General features: G+C 38.0%; 1 protein-coding gene across 2 annotated transcripts in view; it reads right to left on the minus strand.

Annotated features, from left to right (window-relative positions):
* Positions 1–11,492, minus strand: part of CCDC73 (coiled-coil domain containing 73) — an 85,368-nt gene extending 73,876 nt beyond the window's left edge. For both annotated transcript variants that reach the window (XM_054199334.1, XM_054199335.1), the window contains exon 1: positions 11,393–11,492. The gene's annotated coding sequence lies outside the window, so the exon portion shown is untranslated. The remainder of the gene's footprint in view (positions 1–11,392) is intronic.
* Between the last annotated feature and the right edge of the window lie 184 nt (positions 11,493–11,676).

The following is an 11,676-nucleotide window of genomic DNA, read 5'->3' on the forward strand; positions in this document are numbered from 1 at the left end:
GCTATCAAAGACACTATTCTCAAGTTAAGCTAAGTACACAAGAACCTGCTTTGCTGAACACTCAGCATCAAGAAAAGATTAAACCCAAAAAACGTCTGCTACAAGTAAGAGTTTCAAAGCCTTAAATCAGAGATTCCCCCCCCCTTTTTTTTTTTTTAAATCTGAACTGCCTCATTAAAGGAACACTAACACAAACTCATGGTTTTCTTCCTTATATTAAGGACAAACTGCACTCACACTGAATGTATTGTCAGCTAGTGTATCACTCATGCAGGGAGTGCCATTTAAAAAAAAAAAGTAAAAAAACCAAGTTGCTTATGTATGTAAAATAAAGTCTGTCTTAAGACAAGAAAATAATTTCTAGTACTGTAATTCTGAGCATCTCTCAAATACCCATTTCTAATACCTTAAAATAACCTGTTGACCTAGTTTTTCAATTATAAAAATCTGCTCAAATATGTTCCTAGTATGAAAAAATGCTATCGTATTCAGAACAATTTTAAAATAAAAGTAAGAAAATATCTTTCTTCTATATTTAGCTCAAATAAAAAAGTCAACCTTTGGAGCACACAAACCCCCACAATTGCTACAAAGGTATATAAAGGCAGTCACAATTCTTCCTTAACATTTTTCTGGCATTTTTTATAAAGGGTGTGGGGTGTTCAGTTGTTTGGGGTGGGTTTTTTATGTTTGTTTGTCTGGGGTTTGTTGTTCTTTTGTTTTTTTTTTTAAACACACAGGGTTTTTTCTTGTTGTTAAAAGAAAACCCAAACTAGGAAGCACTATCAAATTCAGCAGATGATTTTACTGGGAACAGCGTCAGACCCAAAATTAGCACGTACTGACATCTGAAAGACATAGAAAGACTTAAGTCTCTTTCAGTTTTGTTTTTCCTAATTGTATTATACAAAAAAAAGCTGGTGTAAGAGATTGGGGGGGAGGGGAAGAATCAGAGACTCTTTGGCTGGCTGGATGTGTTACATTAATTTCTTAATATGTGAAGGAGTGGATTACCCCTCTAACAGCAATGGGAAATTAGTTTCTTTATTTCTTCATTAAGACTGTGGGAGGGAAATTAATTTTCTACTCTGGATTTCAAAATTAATTGAATATATCTTTATTAAAGTGATAAATATATACACATACTTTTTGGTTGAAAGAATTCTCTAAATTAATCCTAAACAGACATTTTTAAAGCAGTTTGGTAGCACATGGGGGTTTTGTTTGTTTGTTTCCTTTTATAATGTTATAAAAATACTGAAAAAATGGATCATATAACCGCAGTACAATAAAGATTTCTATAGACAAAAGTATCTGAAAACAATTTTTCTAGAGTAATTTTTGTAGTATTAACTAGCATATTGTTTAGTCTTCATTTCTTCCTACTCTGACTGTATAATTTTTGTACCTGTGTTTTACAGCTTGTGACGTGTACCCGAGTGTCCATGCTTTCATACATACAGGTATATGCATCAAAAAAGTGGGGGTTTTGATTGCTCTAACAAGAAACTGTAGTTTTTAAAAGTATCATCCACTTAGTTTGAAGAATGAGGCAAAGTACTTTGAGGTATCTAGATATCTTCATGTGTGTATAGGTATTTAGAGGAATTTACAAAGCATCTCAAAGTTACTCACTTTACTTCTTACGCACTGAATGTTTTTATATCTGTTTGTATTTTAATTGTATTTCATATGGTGTACTTCTATCATTGCATCACTATATTCTCTTATTTACATTATTTATCACTCTTTTATGCAAAGTCAACTACTTAAAAATACTGTTGGCATAAGCTCATTTATTTAGCCTTCTGTTGCTTAAATAGGATAATAATTTTCTCTAACATCTTTCTTACTCAAGAAATAAGTCATAAACATTTTTCTAGAGAATTTTGATGTTTAAACAGTGGAAAAAGGCTACCAATGGCAACAGTAACTTTTCCATCTCCTGGTATCTTCGGATGAAGACTAGATGCCTTATCAAACAGCGTGCTTCAGCCAAACATAAGCTCTGGACTGAATATAGGAATACCATAGTGGAACCCAAGAGCTTAGTCCTTTAGGAGTGTCAAGTCCTTTGTGCACTTTTGGTCTAAAGGCTCAAAAGACAAATAAAAAATCATAAGATTTTTTCCTCCTACAACTTAATTTTCCTCAAGTACCTCAAATGCATTAAACAGGGAATATAATTTCTCATCCCTCATTCAAAGACAACTAAAAGTCCGTCCTATTTTGTGGGGTCTCTGTCTCCCTGTACAAATAAGTAATTCTGTCTAAAACTATATCAATATAGAAACAGTTTATTTTAATTTCATCTTTTTATTTTTTTAAACTTAAGCGGCCAACTTTGCAACTTCTACCGTCTTTTGCATGAGTTACTGTATTATTCTTTTCTTAAAGAAAAATCTAAGAAATAAATCAGAAGACAATTATTTCTGAAATTGCACTGCAGTTACTGTAAACTCACACTCAAACTCTAACCTCTGCCACTAATTCCCAAGTGAAAGCCACCAATTTCTCTATTTAGTAAGATCTGTAACTGTTTGATAGTCTTGATTACTAAAGAAATGCCTTGTTGTATAAAATTTAATAAAATTAAAATCCATGAATGCAGAGGGCCAAACTGCCTTTGTAATCCTCAAAAACCAATGACCTTTAGGCTTACAAATTATTTCAACCTAAAAATATTATTTCCTTAAAAGCTTGGTGTATTTTTTACATTCATTTTCTAGGTTCAAAAAAATCCAAACAGAAAATTATTCCCCAAGTTACACACTAAAGGCAGAAAAAGCCCTACACGGTTAATGTCAATTCATCTCTGCAGAAGTTTCTCAAGTCACCTCCTTTTCATGGGCTCCACCTTAATTTATGTTAATAGAATTCTGGTGAATTCTTATAATGAGATTATTCTCATCATAAGAGAAGACGACAAAGTGGAATACAAGTAATTAAACAATGGTGGGAAGTTACAGCTGATCTTACTAGGAAGTTCTCATTTGGTTGGTCAAACAAATAACATCTTAATTCTAGACATACAGAATATAGGAATTAAATAGGCAAAGTTTATATTGAACAAAAGCAAGACTGTCTCAAAAGTATTCACACATCATGATTCGACCAACCTGTTTAATCCATTCCACTAGAAAAGTTCTTCTTTCAAAAATGCCAACAATAAAATTGCAAAATGCAACCAAGAGGAAGAAGCAGAAGTTGTTCTTCACATGTTTAGACAATTTATTGCTTGAGCAGTAGCTTCTTAAAAAGTCTGAGTCCACATAGCATCTTTGTTAACATGTTAAACATAATTTGCAAAGACAAAATAAGATTCATTCTTTGCCCAGAGAAACAATTTAACATTAACAATTAATGCATAGAGAAGTTAAGACAAACTTCAAGTCTATCTCCCCCTATTAGGGGAATTTAAAGAGGACGTCTGGATGAAAAGTAAGTAGCAGACAAGATCTCAACTGCCCGAGGAAACGAGTCAATGGTGAAAACCATTGGAATGGAAACCACCACCAAAAATTCTCTTCCTTAGGAAAGAAAAAAAAAATCTATGATCCACCCTATAATGAAACCAATACAGAGTGGAGTCCCTTCCAATGGCGTCGTATTTATCAAAATTTAAAGTTTTATAGACTTTTACCAGTATTGCTGTTTAAATTGCCTTGTGCGTTCATGGAGGAGGTTGTTGAGGGTCCTGCAATCCTCTTTGTCCCACAAACTCCTATCACAGCTCCAATGAAAACACCACATTATTCCCCTCTCCCAGGACTTTTTTTAAATTAAAACAAAAACACTCCCCAAGATCAAGCAGCAAGGAAACTCCAGAAGATTTCACATACAACTATACAATCTCAGGATAAAAAAGGAAAAAAAAAATAATTTATAGAAAGCACCCTCAAACCATCTTGAGCCAAGACTCAGTAGCCTTTTCCAATATACAACAAAAACTCTGTGTGAATGGGGCAACATAACACTGCTTACCATCCTTGCCACTGTACACATTATTAGCCTGCACGCCCATAAGTCAGGTGAGAATGGCATCATAAGAACACTGTGAATATTTAGAATATAAGACCAATATCCAGACTTCTGACCTAAACTCATCTATTTCCTTCAGAGTCATGAGTTTCTCCTTCAGTAATGGCAGCAGGTGCCACAACAGCCACGCAGCATACTACCTGATCTTCATAACCCTCTTCAATGATCTAAGGAATCCACAATATAATTTATCCAACAGTTTCTCCGCAGCCAAATCATTCACCCATGTTCTTTTTCCTAAGCTAATGCAGAAGTCAGGTAATTGCTTGCTTACCTGCCTCAGCTAATATAGATTAAGTCCCTGAGAACAAACGCTTGTCAAGCACTAAAGAGTTCGGCATCCAGTGTGAAATATTTTGCCTTTGTTCCAAATGGTCAAGAGTTGTATGGACACCTGAGATGCAGTCACTAAAACTAGCCTGTTGGAAGCAAAGCAGTGTTTTGCGGTCCGCAAAGCAAAAAGAGCAAAAAGAATTCGTACCAGTCCTCCTCACTGGACCTCTCCTTGTCGAGAGACTGCTTACCTAAATTTTCTGCATATTTTCTTAGGCAGAAAGACTATTTTAGCAGCTTGTCATCACTGATCTTAAGACTTTCAGAAAAATCTTTGCTTCTGTCTAGTCTACAAATATTTGTAGAATCAGCTTTTAGACCACAGCAAAGAATTTCTCTCATTTGGACTAAAAACCTGGAAACTCTCAATGATTGCTTCCTCAAACTCAATAAAATTCACTTTGCTCTTTATCTGGCTGTGATGTCCTAGACCATTTTCTAGAAACTGTAATAAACATAAAAGAACAGCAAATTAAAATATGCAGGTAAAAAACACAGGTTAACACCCCTGTCTGTAATATTGGTAATCATGAAAACCAGTCAATATTTATTATCAACCCTAACAACAATTACATCTGCTTGGATAAAAGCACCTAAAATAAGCACCTCACCCAATTAAAGCTGGCTTCACTCACCAGTGGAAATAAACTGAATTTTTAAGATCACGTGTCTAAAGAAAACTTCTTAAAAATCCCCTTCTCACCTTAAGTCCTCAAGCAACCCTTCCACAATCACAAACAAGATCCTTGTGGATCAAACACACACCAAATACAAACTGATTGTATCACAGCAACAAATACCAAGTTTACAAATGTATCTCTACAGCTACCAAAAATACATGCCAAACATAACAGAAACATCATATCTATTGCATTTATGCACATCAAAAGCCTCCCTTGCCGCTGCAGCTCAGCAAAATTAAAACACAGCCAAAACTTATTACTTAAATTACAAATAACTTGAAAGCTCAGTTTTGTTAGAGAAGGAAACATTTTCAAGGCACAATTTATACAGCTTTGTCTTGTATACTTTGATAAAAGATTCCAAGCAGGAATATACAGAATTGTAAGCAAAAACAGAGCTGTAAGAGTAAGCTGAAACGCCACCAGACAGCTCCCTCTAGTGTCAACAAAAAAAGGAAATAATTGAAGTCCAAGATGTCAACTCTACAGAGAAATGTGTTACTGAGACTTTTAAAAAAGATAATGCAACAGAAAAAGTTAAGGACCTAAATATTAACCCCAGATCTTAAAAAGTTGAGGGGAGTTGGAAACATCAGGGCTTTTGCTCTACTGGCAGACAGTATCACAGAACCACAGGACGGTTGAGGTTGGAAGGGACGTCTGGAGGTCCCCCACCTCCCAAGCAGGTCCTCCTACAGCCAGTTGCACCAACCATGTCCAGATGGCTTTTGAATACCTCCAAGGACGGAGACTCCACAACCTCCCCGGGCAACCTGTGCCAGTGTTCAGTCACCCCCACAGTAAAAGAGTATTTCCTTATGTTCAGGAGGAACCTCCTGTGGTTCAGTTTGTGCCTGTTGCCTCTTGTCCTGTCACTGGGCACCACTGAAGAGAATCTGGCTCCATCATCTTTACACCCTCCCTTCAAATATTTGTACACATCGATGAGAATCCAGCTATCACCCCTTCACACCAAGGCTTTTGGACCTTAAATACCAAAACCAAACAGGATGATTTTGCTCGTCAAAGTATCTCACCAAAACAAGTCAAAACTGTAGCACGAAAAGCCAGAAGCAGGTTTTCATCACCCTGCTAGAAGGTTTTCACATTAATTTTTTTTTTTTTTTTACCTTGTGTGTATTTGGGAGCACATTGCTTTAAATGAGCCAATTTACACTGATGGTTTTCCACAGAAAATTTCATGGAATTCTCACGTCAGGACACGTACATACAAGTCTCACAACATACTGGTCTTCCCAATGACAAAAGTGTTCGGCCTTATTAAACTTGCTGCATCCAAAAAAGTTTTGAGCAACTGACAATGCAGAATTTTAATCCTATTAGAGCAGCAGCCTCTCGGTGCCTTTAGCGGGAGCCGACAGCACTCGCCAGCTGGGAGCATCCGGCCCATTCTAAAACCAGAGCGGGTGTTTGCTTCCCCATCAGCATGGGTAACATTTCCATCCCCTTTCAAATATTGAATACAGAGACAAGCATATGTGAAATTCAGCCCTGCAAGGCTTTTACTGTCCCTCTGTAAGCATTTTTAGTTGAGTAACTTCACCATAAAAATTAGTATGCTGACAATAACAAACTTTGTTAATTGGATGTATAATTACTTTTGTTATTTATGTGCTATTACAAACGTCTACCATTATTTCTGAGCAGTAAAAATTACTCAACAGCTTAGTGCTTAATTACTAAATATTCAAATTAGGTGTAGGTTTGGTTTTTCTTAAAAAAAAAATCTTTAGGAAAAAACCTGCCTCATTCTGAAACTGAACTGACACAGATCTATAATCTGTCCTTAAAATACTATCTATTTTGCTATTAAAAACCTAATTTTTCTCACATGTGTTTCTTGCTTTTCCCCCTACACTGCCATAGGATATTTGTGCCAGCATTATTTTCAATTAGAAAAAAAATCACTAATATTCCTCTGAAGGAGAGAAGCAATAACCTCAGCTGAAATTAGTTTATCAGCTAAATTCAACCTCTTAATGCCAAAGAATCTCATGACCAACACTTAAAAGACTTCATCATGTCTTGTGGGATGAAGTGATAGCCTTAACTGAAAACACAAAGTGATGAGTATATTAGAAATTTAAGCACATTTATAATACACTTAAAATTACATTAAAGCATCATTACAATAGTAATCTTGATTCCAAGTAAAGATTTGATTGGCAATGGTTTGCCAAACAACATGATATCGTTTATCATGTCTTTTATTAAACCAATCAATATAGGTGGACAACGAGGCATTTCTACAGGAAGGCATAAGGGACACTAGGGGTACCCCAAAAAAGTATCTGCCTTCTCCAAATAGAAGGCAGTCTAAAACAATCCTTCCCTACAGCACATACTATGTGGAACAGGATAACAGGATTATCCAAGATTCTGATATTGTTCACTCATTTGTTGAGGCTCTTATTACTTAATGCAATGGTCAAAGCCTTCTGATGCTAACTGTACAAAACCAATAATTAAAACCTAAATTATGTCAGATTACCCTTAGTAAAAAAGCATTACTTCTAAATCAAAGCTACCTGACCAGAAATTTAATTAACAAACATGAGAACTTTGAATAGTTTTGTACAAAGGACAAATCTGTACCATATGATTCAGGACATCAAATAAACCATTACAAAGAGCAAACCAGATGCACACACTTCCAAAGTCCATGAGAGGGGTCGTTCTCAATTATACATTTGCGTGATTTTCATTACTCAAATGCTTGAAAGTTCTATCCCAAGTTTATCTTATCAATTGAGAAATATTACGTGAGAAACTGAAAAGTAGCTACAAGAAATTTAATACTCAAATTATGATAGGATATATTTGCATATTGGGGTGAGATAAAGGGCATTACTTTTCATGATTTTGTAAAAACAATGACAAGAAAATCCTTGATAGCACAATCTGAAGGGGTCACTGCTAACAGGGAACTAGATGCATTCCTTACCCAAAGTCCTCCGAATCAGACATCAGTTATGCATATTACCCTTTGTTATAATAAAATGAATACACCACTATTAATTTGCAGCAAAGTAATCGATAGATGCAGAAAGAAATAACTGCTACATAAACATCTTAGACTGTATCACCCTCCTCTTGTGAGGAGATATGTAACTTCAACAGCATCATACTTATTTTCTCCAACAATATTCTACCAAACATCACTGTAATGAGCGAAGATTTAAAATACAAGTAAATAAGCATACTAGCTGGTACAGCCAATAAATTAGAACTATTTTTAGAAATGTGAATTTATATTCATCCCGTTAAGTATAAGTGATTTAAATTAATTCCCTATTTTTCAGCTCTCAGAATATCTCAAATTACGTATCTACTATATTGTTTACAGGTATTTACCTCTAATTACATATCTACTACATTGTTTACAAGTATTTACCTCTAATTGTATATCTACTACGTTGTTTACAGGTCTTTACCTCTAATTATGTATCTACTCTGTTGCTTACAGATATTTATCTGAAAAGGTTGAGGAGAATAAAATCCTTATTGCTGGCTCCTCCTTTCTGAGCTGCTTCATCACATAGCTTGCTAATCAAGGCTATTTTACCTGAAAAATGACTTCTTAAATAGGGAAGTAACATGTAAAAGCTACTCATTGTTCTGCCATGCCGAAATCTGCATATACACAGGAGATGTTGCATTTATTCTAAGCACTTGCTGCACCCTTTTTTTCCCCCCCTTATATTTATCTTTTCTATGTTCTGTGTAACAAACCAGAATTTAAGCACACTTCTAGTCATTATCTATAGCATAACCCTAAAATTTGAATAATTTTCTTATACAATAATTACCTTAAGCTGTGTACAGTGTTGTCATCTTTGCACCTGCTGCTGTAATGCTGCTTTAAACAGCAAACTTGAGTCTTTGGGTTGCAACAGCAAAAATTCAGGTGTAGTTCAGAGAGGGGTGACTCCTACCTTGAGGATAATGGAGCTGAGCCTCACCTGATGGGCGGGGGGGGAAACCTTGCTGAGTCTTTCTTTGGTCTTCTGTCTTAATAAGGATATGTAATGACAACATAACACAAGAAAGGTTTACCTCATTAATACAAAAAAGAACTAGAGATGTACACTTGTTGTAATGTTTGCCATTACCAGCTTCTCACTCATTTTTCTGTAGCGACTAACACATAAACATGTTGAAGGTTCTTCACGCATCTGTGTACCTGTGTAGTAGCCCTCAGTGAGGGTTTCACAGCTTAAGGTCACAAAGATGGGCACGTGGGATCGCAGACTGAGCTCAGAGAGGGGCACACAGGAAAAAGTTAGAGTCTTTTCCAACGTAAAGACCACCCTTTCCTGTTTTATAACAACTTTTCTTGTTAAAAAATAATAAACAACATATACTGTTTATGTTTTGTACAGTATGGTTTTGAAAAATCTCCGCTACACACGCCCCAGCACCCACGCACACACAGACAGAAGACTCTTACAAATTTTCTGCTAAGATCCACATAGGCAAAAACATTTGAGTAACCATTGCTGAGCATTAAAGATCTGAGGGCCTTTCCCACCGGAGTTCTCCTGCATTGCTCCTTCACCTTCAGGACAGGGGTGAGGTCCAGCAGAGAGTTCGGACGGGCCTGAGGTGTTTCAGTCCACACCAGGAACATGGAGCCTTCTCCTGTGATGCAGGCAGGGCTGGGCCCGGGGGTCACTCTTGCCTTGAGGACAGCAGGTTTCCCTGCACTCCCCAGGCGCCATACATAAGCAATTCTAAAATCTCTTTCCTTCTCTTTTAATAATGATATGCAATAGTGGCATAACGCAATGGAGATTTACTTGTTGCTTGTACAACAGAGGTTCCTCATACAAAGCTGTTGTTATGACACATAAAAAGTTTCCATATACTCATGCAGGTATTTTACACTTGAACGCTCCACGGAGTTCTTCTGCATTCATGCCCTTGCACTGTAGCTCTCTGCAGGGATTTTGCTGGTTGATGCCATCCTCAGAGATAGTCGTGTAGGAACTTTACAAAGCAACCGCAGTTTCTCCTGTTTTCCAACATGTAGCAACTAAGTGTTCCTATCTCCTGAGCATTATCTGGATAACAATCTACACTGCTCTTTTCTTATACAATATTGTTCCCTTAGTCCTCCTCTGTGTTACAAGCATATACGCAATCATAGTACAAACATTTCTGTCGAGATCTTCACTACCTAAAAAGCATTAGTGCCACCCCAGCTTCTGTTACGTATTCATCAAGCATCTCTTAACTGCAGTGTGTTGACATCATAAAGTAAATATTTAACTACAGTCATCATTCCTCCTTATTTCACGCATCAGAAGTTTCTATTTTTCTCCTGGGAATATCTGATCACTTCCACAAGCGTTATCCAATACCCTTATTCTAGTCTTTCCTACTTCCGTATATACAAGTCACTCCAGCACTTAAATAAATAACACAATCCAGAGTCACTACAGGAGATCTGCTAGCACAAACACAAATCACTCTCAGTCCTTGGATTTCCTGGTAGCAAAAGCATTCCACTCGTGTGTTTCAAGAGTTTCTTTGGTGTGCAGTTTTTTAACCCAACCCATCCCAAAATTCTTTACATATTTAACGTTACCAGCACACTGTGTTAAATGCATTCTCAACCTTACCTTTTAAAAGACTTTTCAAGTACCACTTCTTGTCCTTGCTGAGCACTATGAATGGTTTGGGAAAATACTCTTAAAACAACCATGAAGTGCTTGACTACTTCTCTCTTGTCCCTTGGAGAAGCCAAAGCAGCCACAGATGGATGTGTTTGAACCTGGCCTCCATGCTGGGCTGCTCTTCTGCCCAGGGAAGGAGAGCGAAGGAAGGCCCCAAACCAGGTGTCTGAGAGTGGTGACCAGCTTCATGCACTTCAGGGAACCACCTCTGCCCCTCTCCAGCCTTTTAGAAATACATTAAGGCTTGCTCCAGCGATTAAACCAAACCAAACCCAAAACAAACAAACAAAAAACCCAACAAACCCACCAGTTATTTTTACATGTGCAAAACTTATGCTGGTCCTTTTCCCTGTGGCTACCTGCCTGGCTAGAAGAGCTTGGCGGAGGCTAAACACTTAAGTTTGCTGTTAGATAAATAATTAGTTGTGGATAAGTTCAAAGGCAGACTGTCAGGGAGGCAGCCCCTCTCCACAGCTTCTCCTCAGCAGACGCCCTGCCATCAGGCCAAGGGCTTCACTTCTGGGTAGTAAAAAGCCAGAACAGGTTATCAGCATCATGATTAACCCCGGGGGAGGGGGGGAAGGAAAGTCAGTTTTAAGAGTAAAAAGTGTTCACGGAAGACGAAAGGACTGCTACCTTGTCCTCAGAGGGATCCCGGGGCTGCGCTGAGGAGATAGCCGCGTTTCTGAAAACGGAGCCGAAACCCACCGGAGAGCCCCAGCCCTGCTCGACTCCCTCCCCGTCGACCCCCTTTTCCCTCAGGCTCCAGGGGCGTTTCCGCCTCCCGCTCCGGGGCGGCCCCAGCCTGCCGGTGCCGGTGCCGCCCGCGGGGGCGCGGACCCTGGGCAGGGCGGGCGGGGCCGGTGGCGGCCCAGGTATGGCCCTGTGACTTCGCCGCGCCCTTTCCAGGAAGTGCGGCG

The sequence above is a fragment of the Rissa tridactyla genome, chromosome 4 (genome assembly GCF_028500815.1).
Source record: "Rissa tridactyla isolate bRisTri1 chromosome 4, bRisTri1.patW.cur.20221130, whole genome shotgun sequence".
NCBI lineage: Eukaryota > Metazoa > Chordata > Aves > Charadriiformes > Laridae > Rissa > Rissa tridactyla.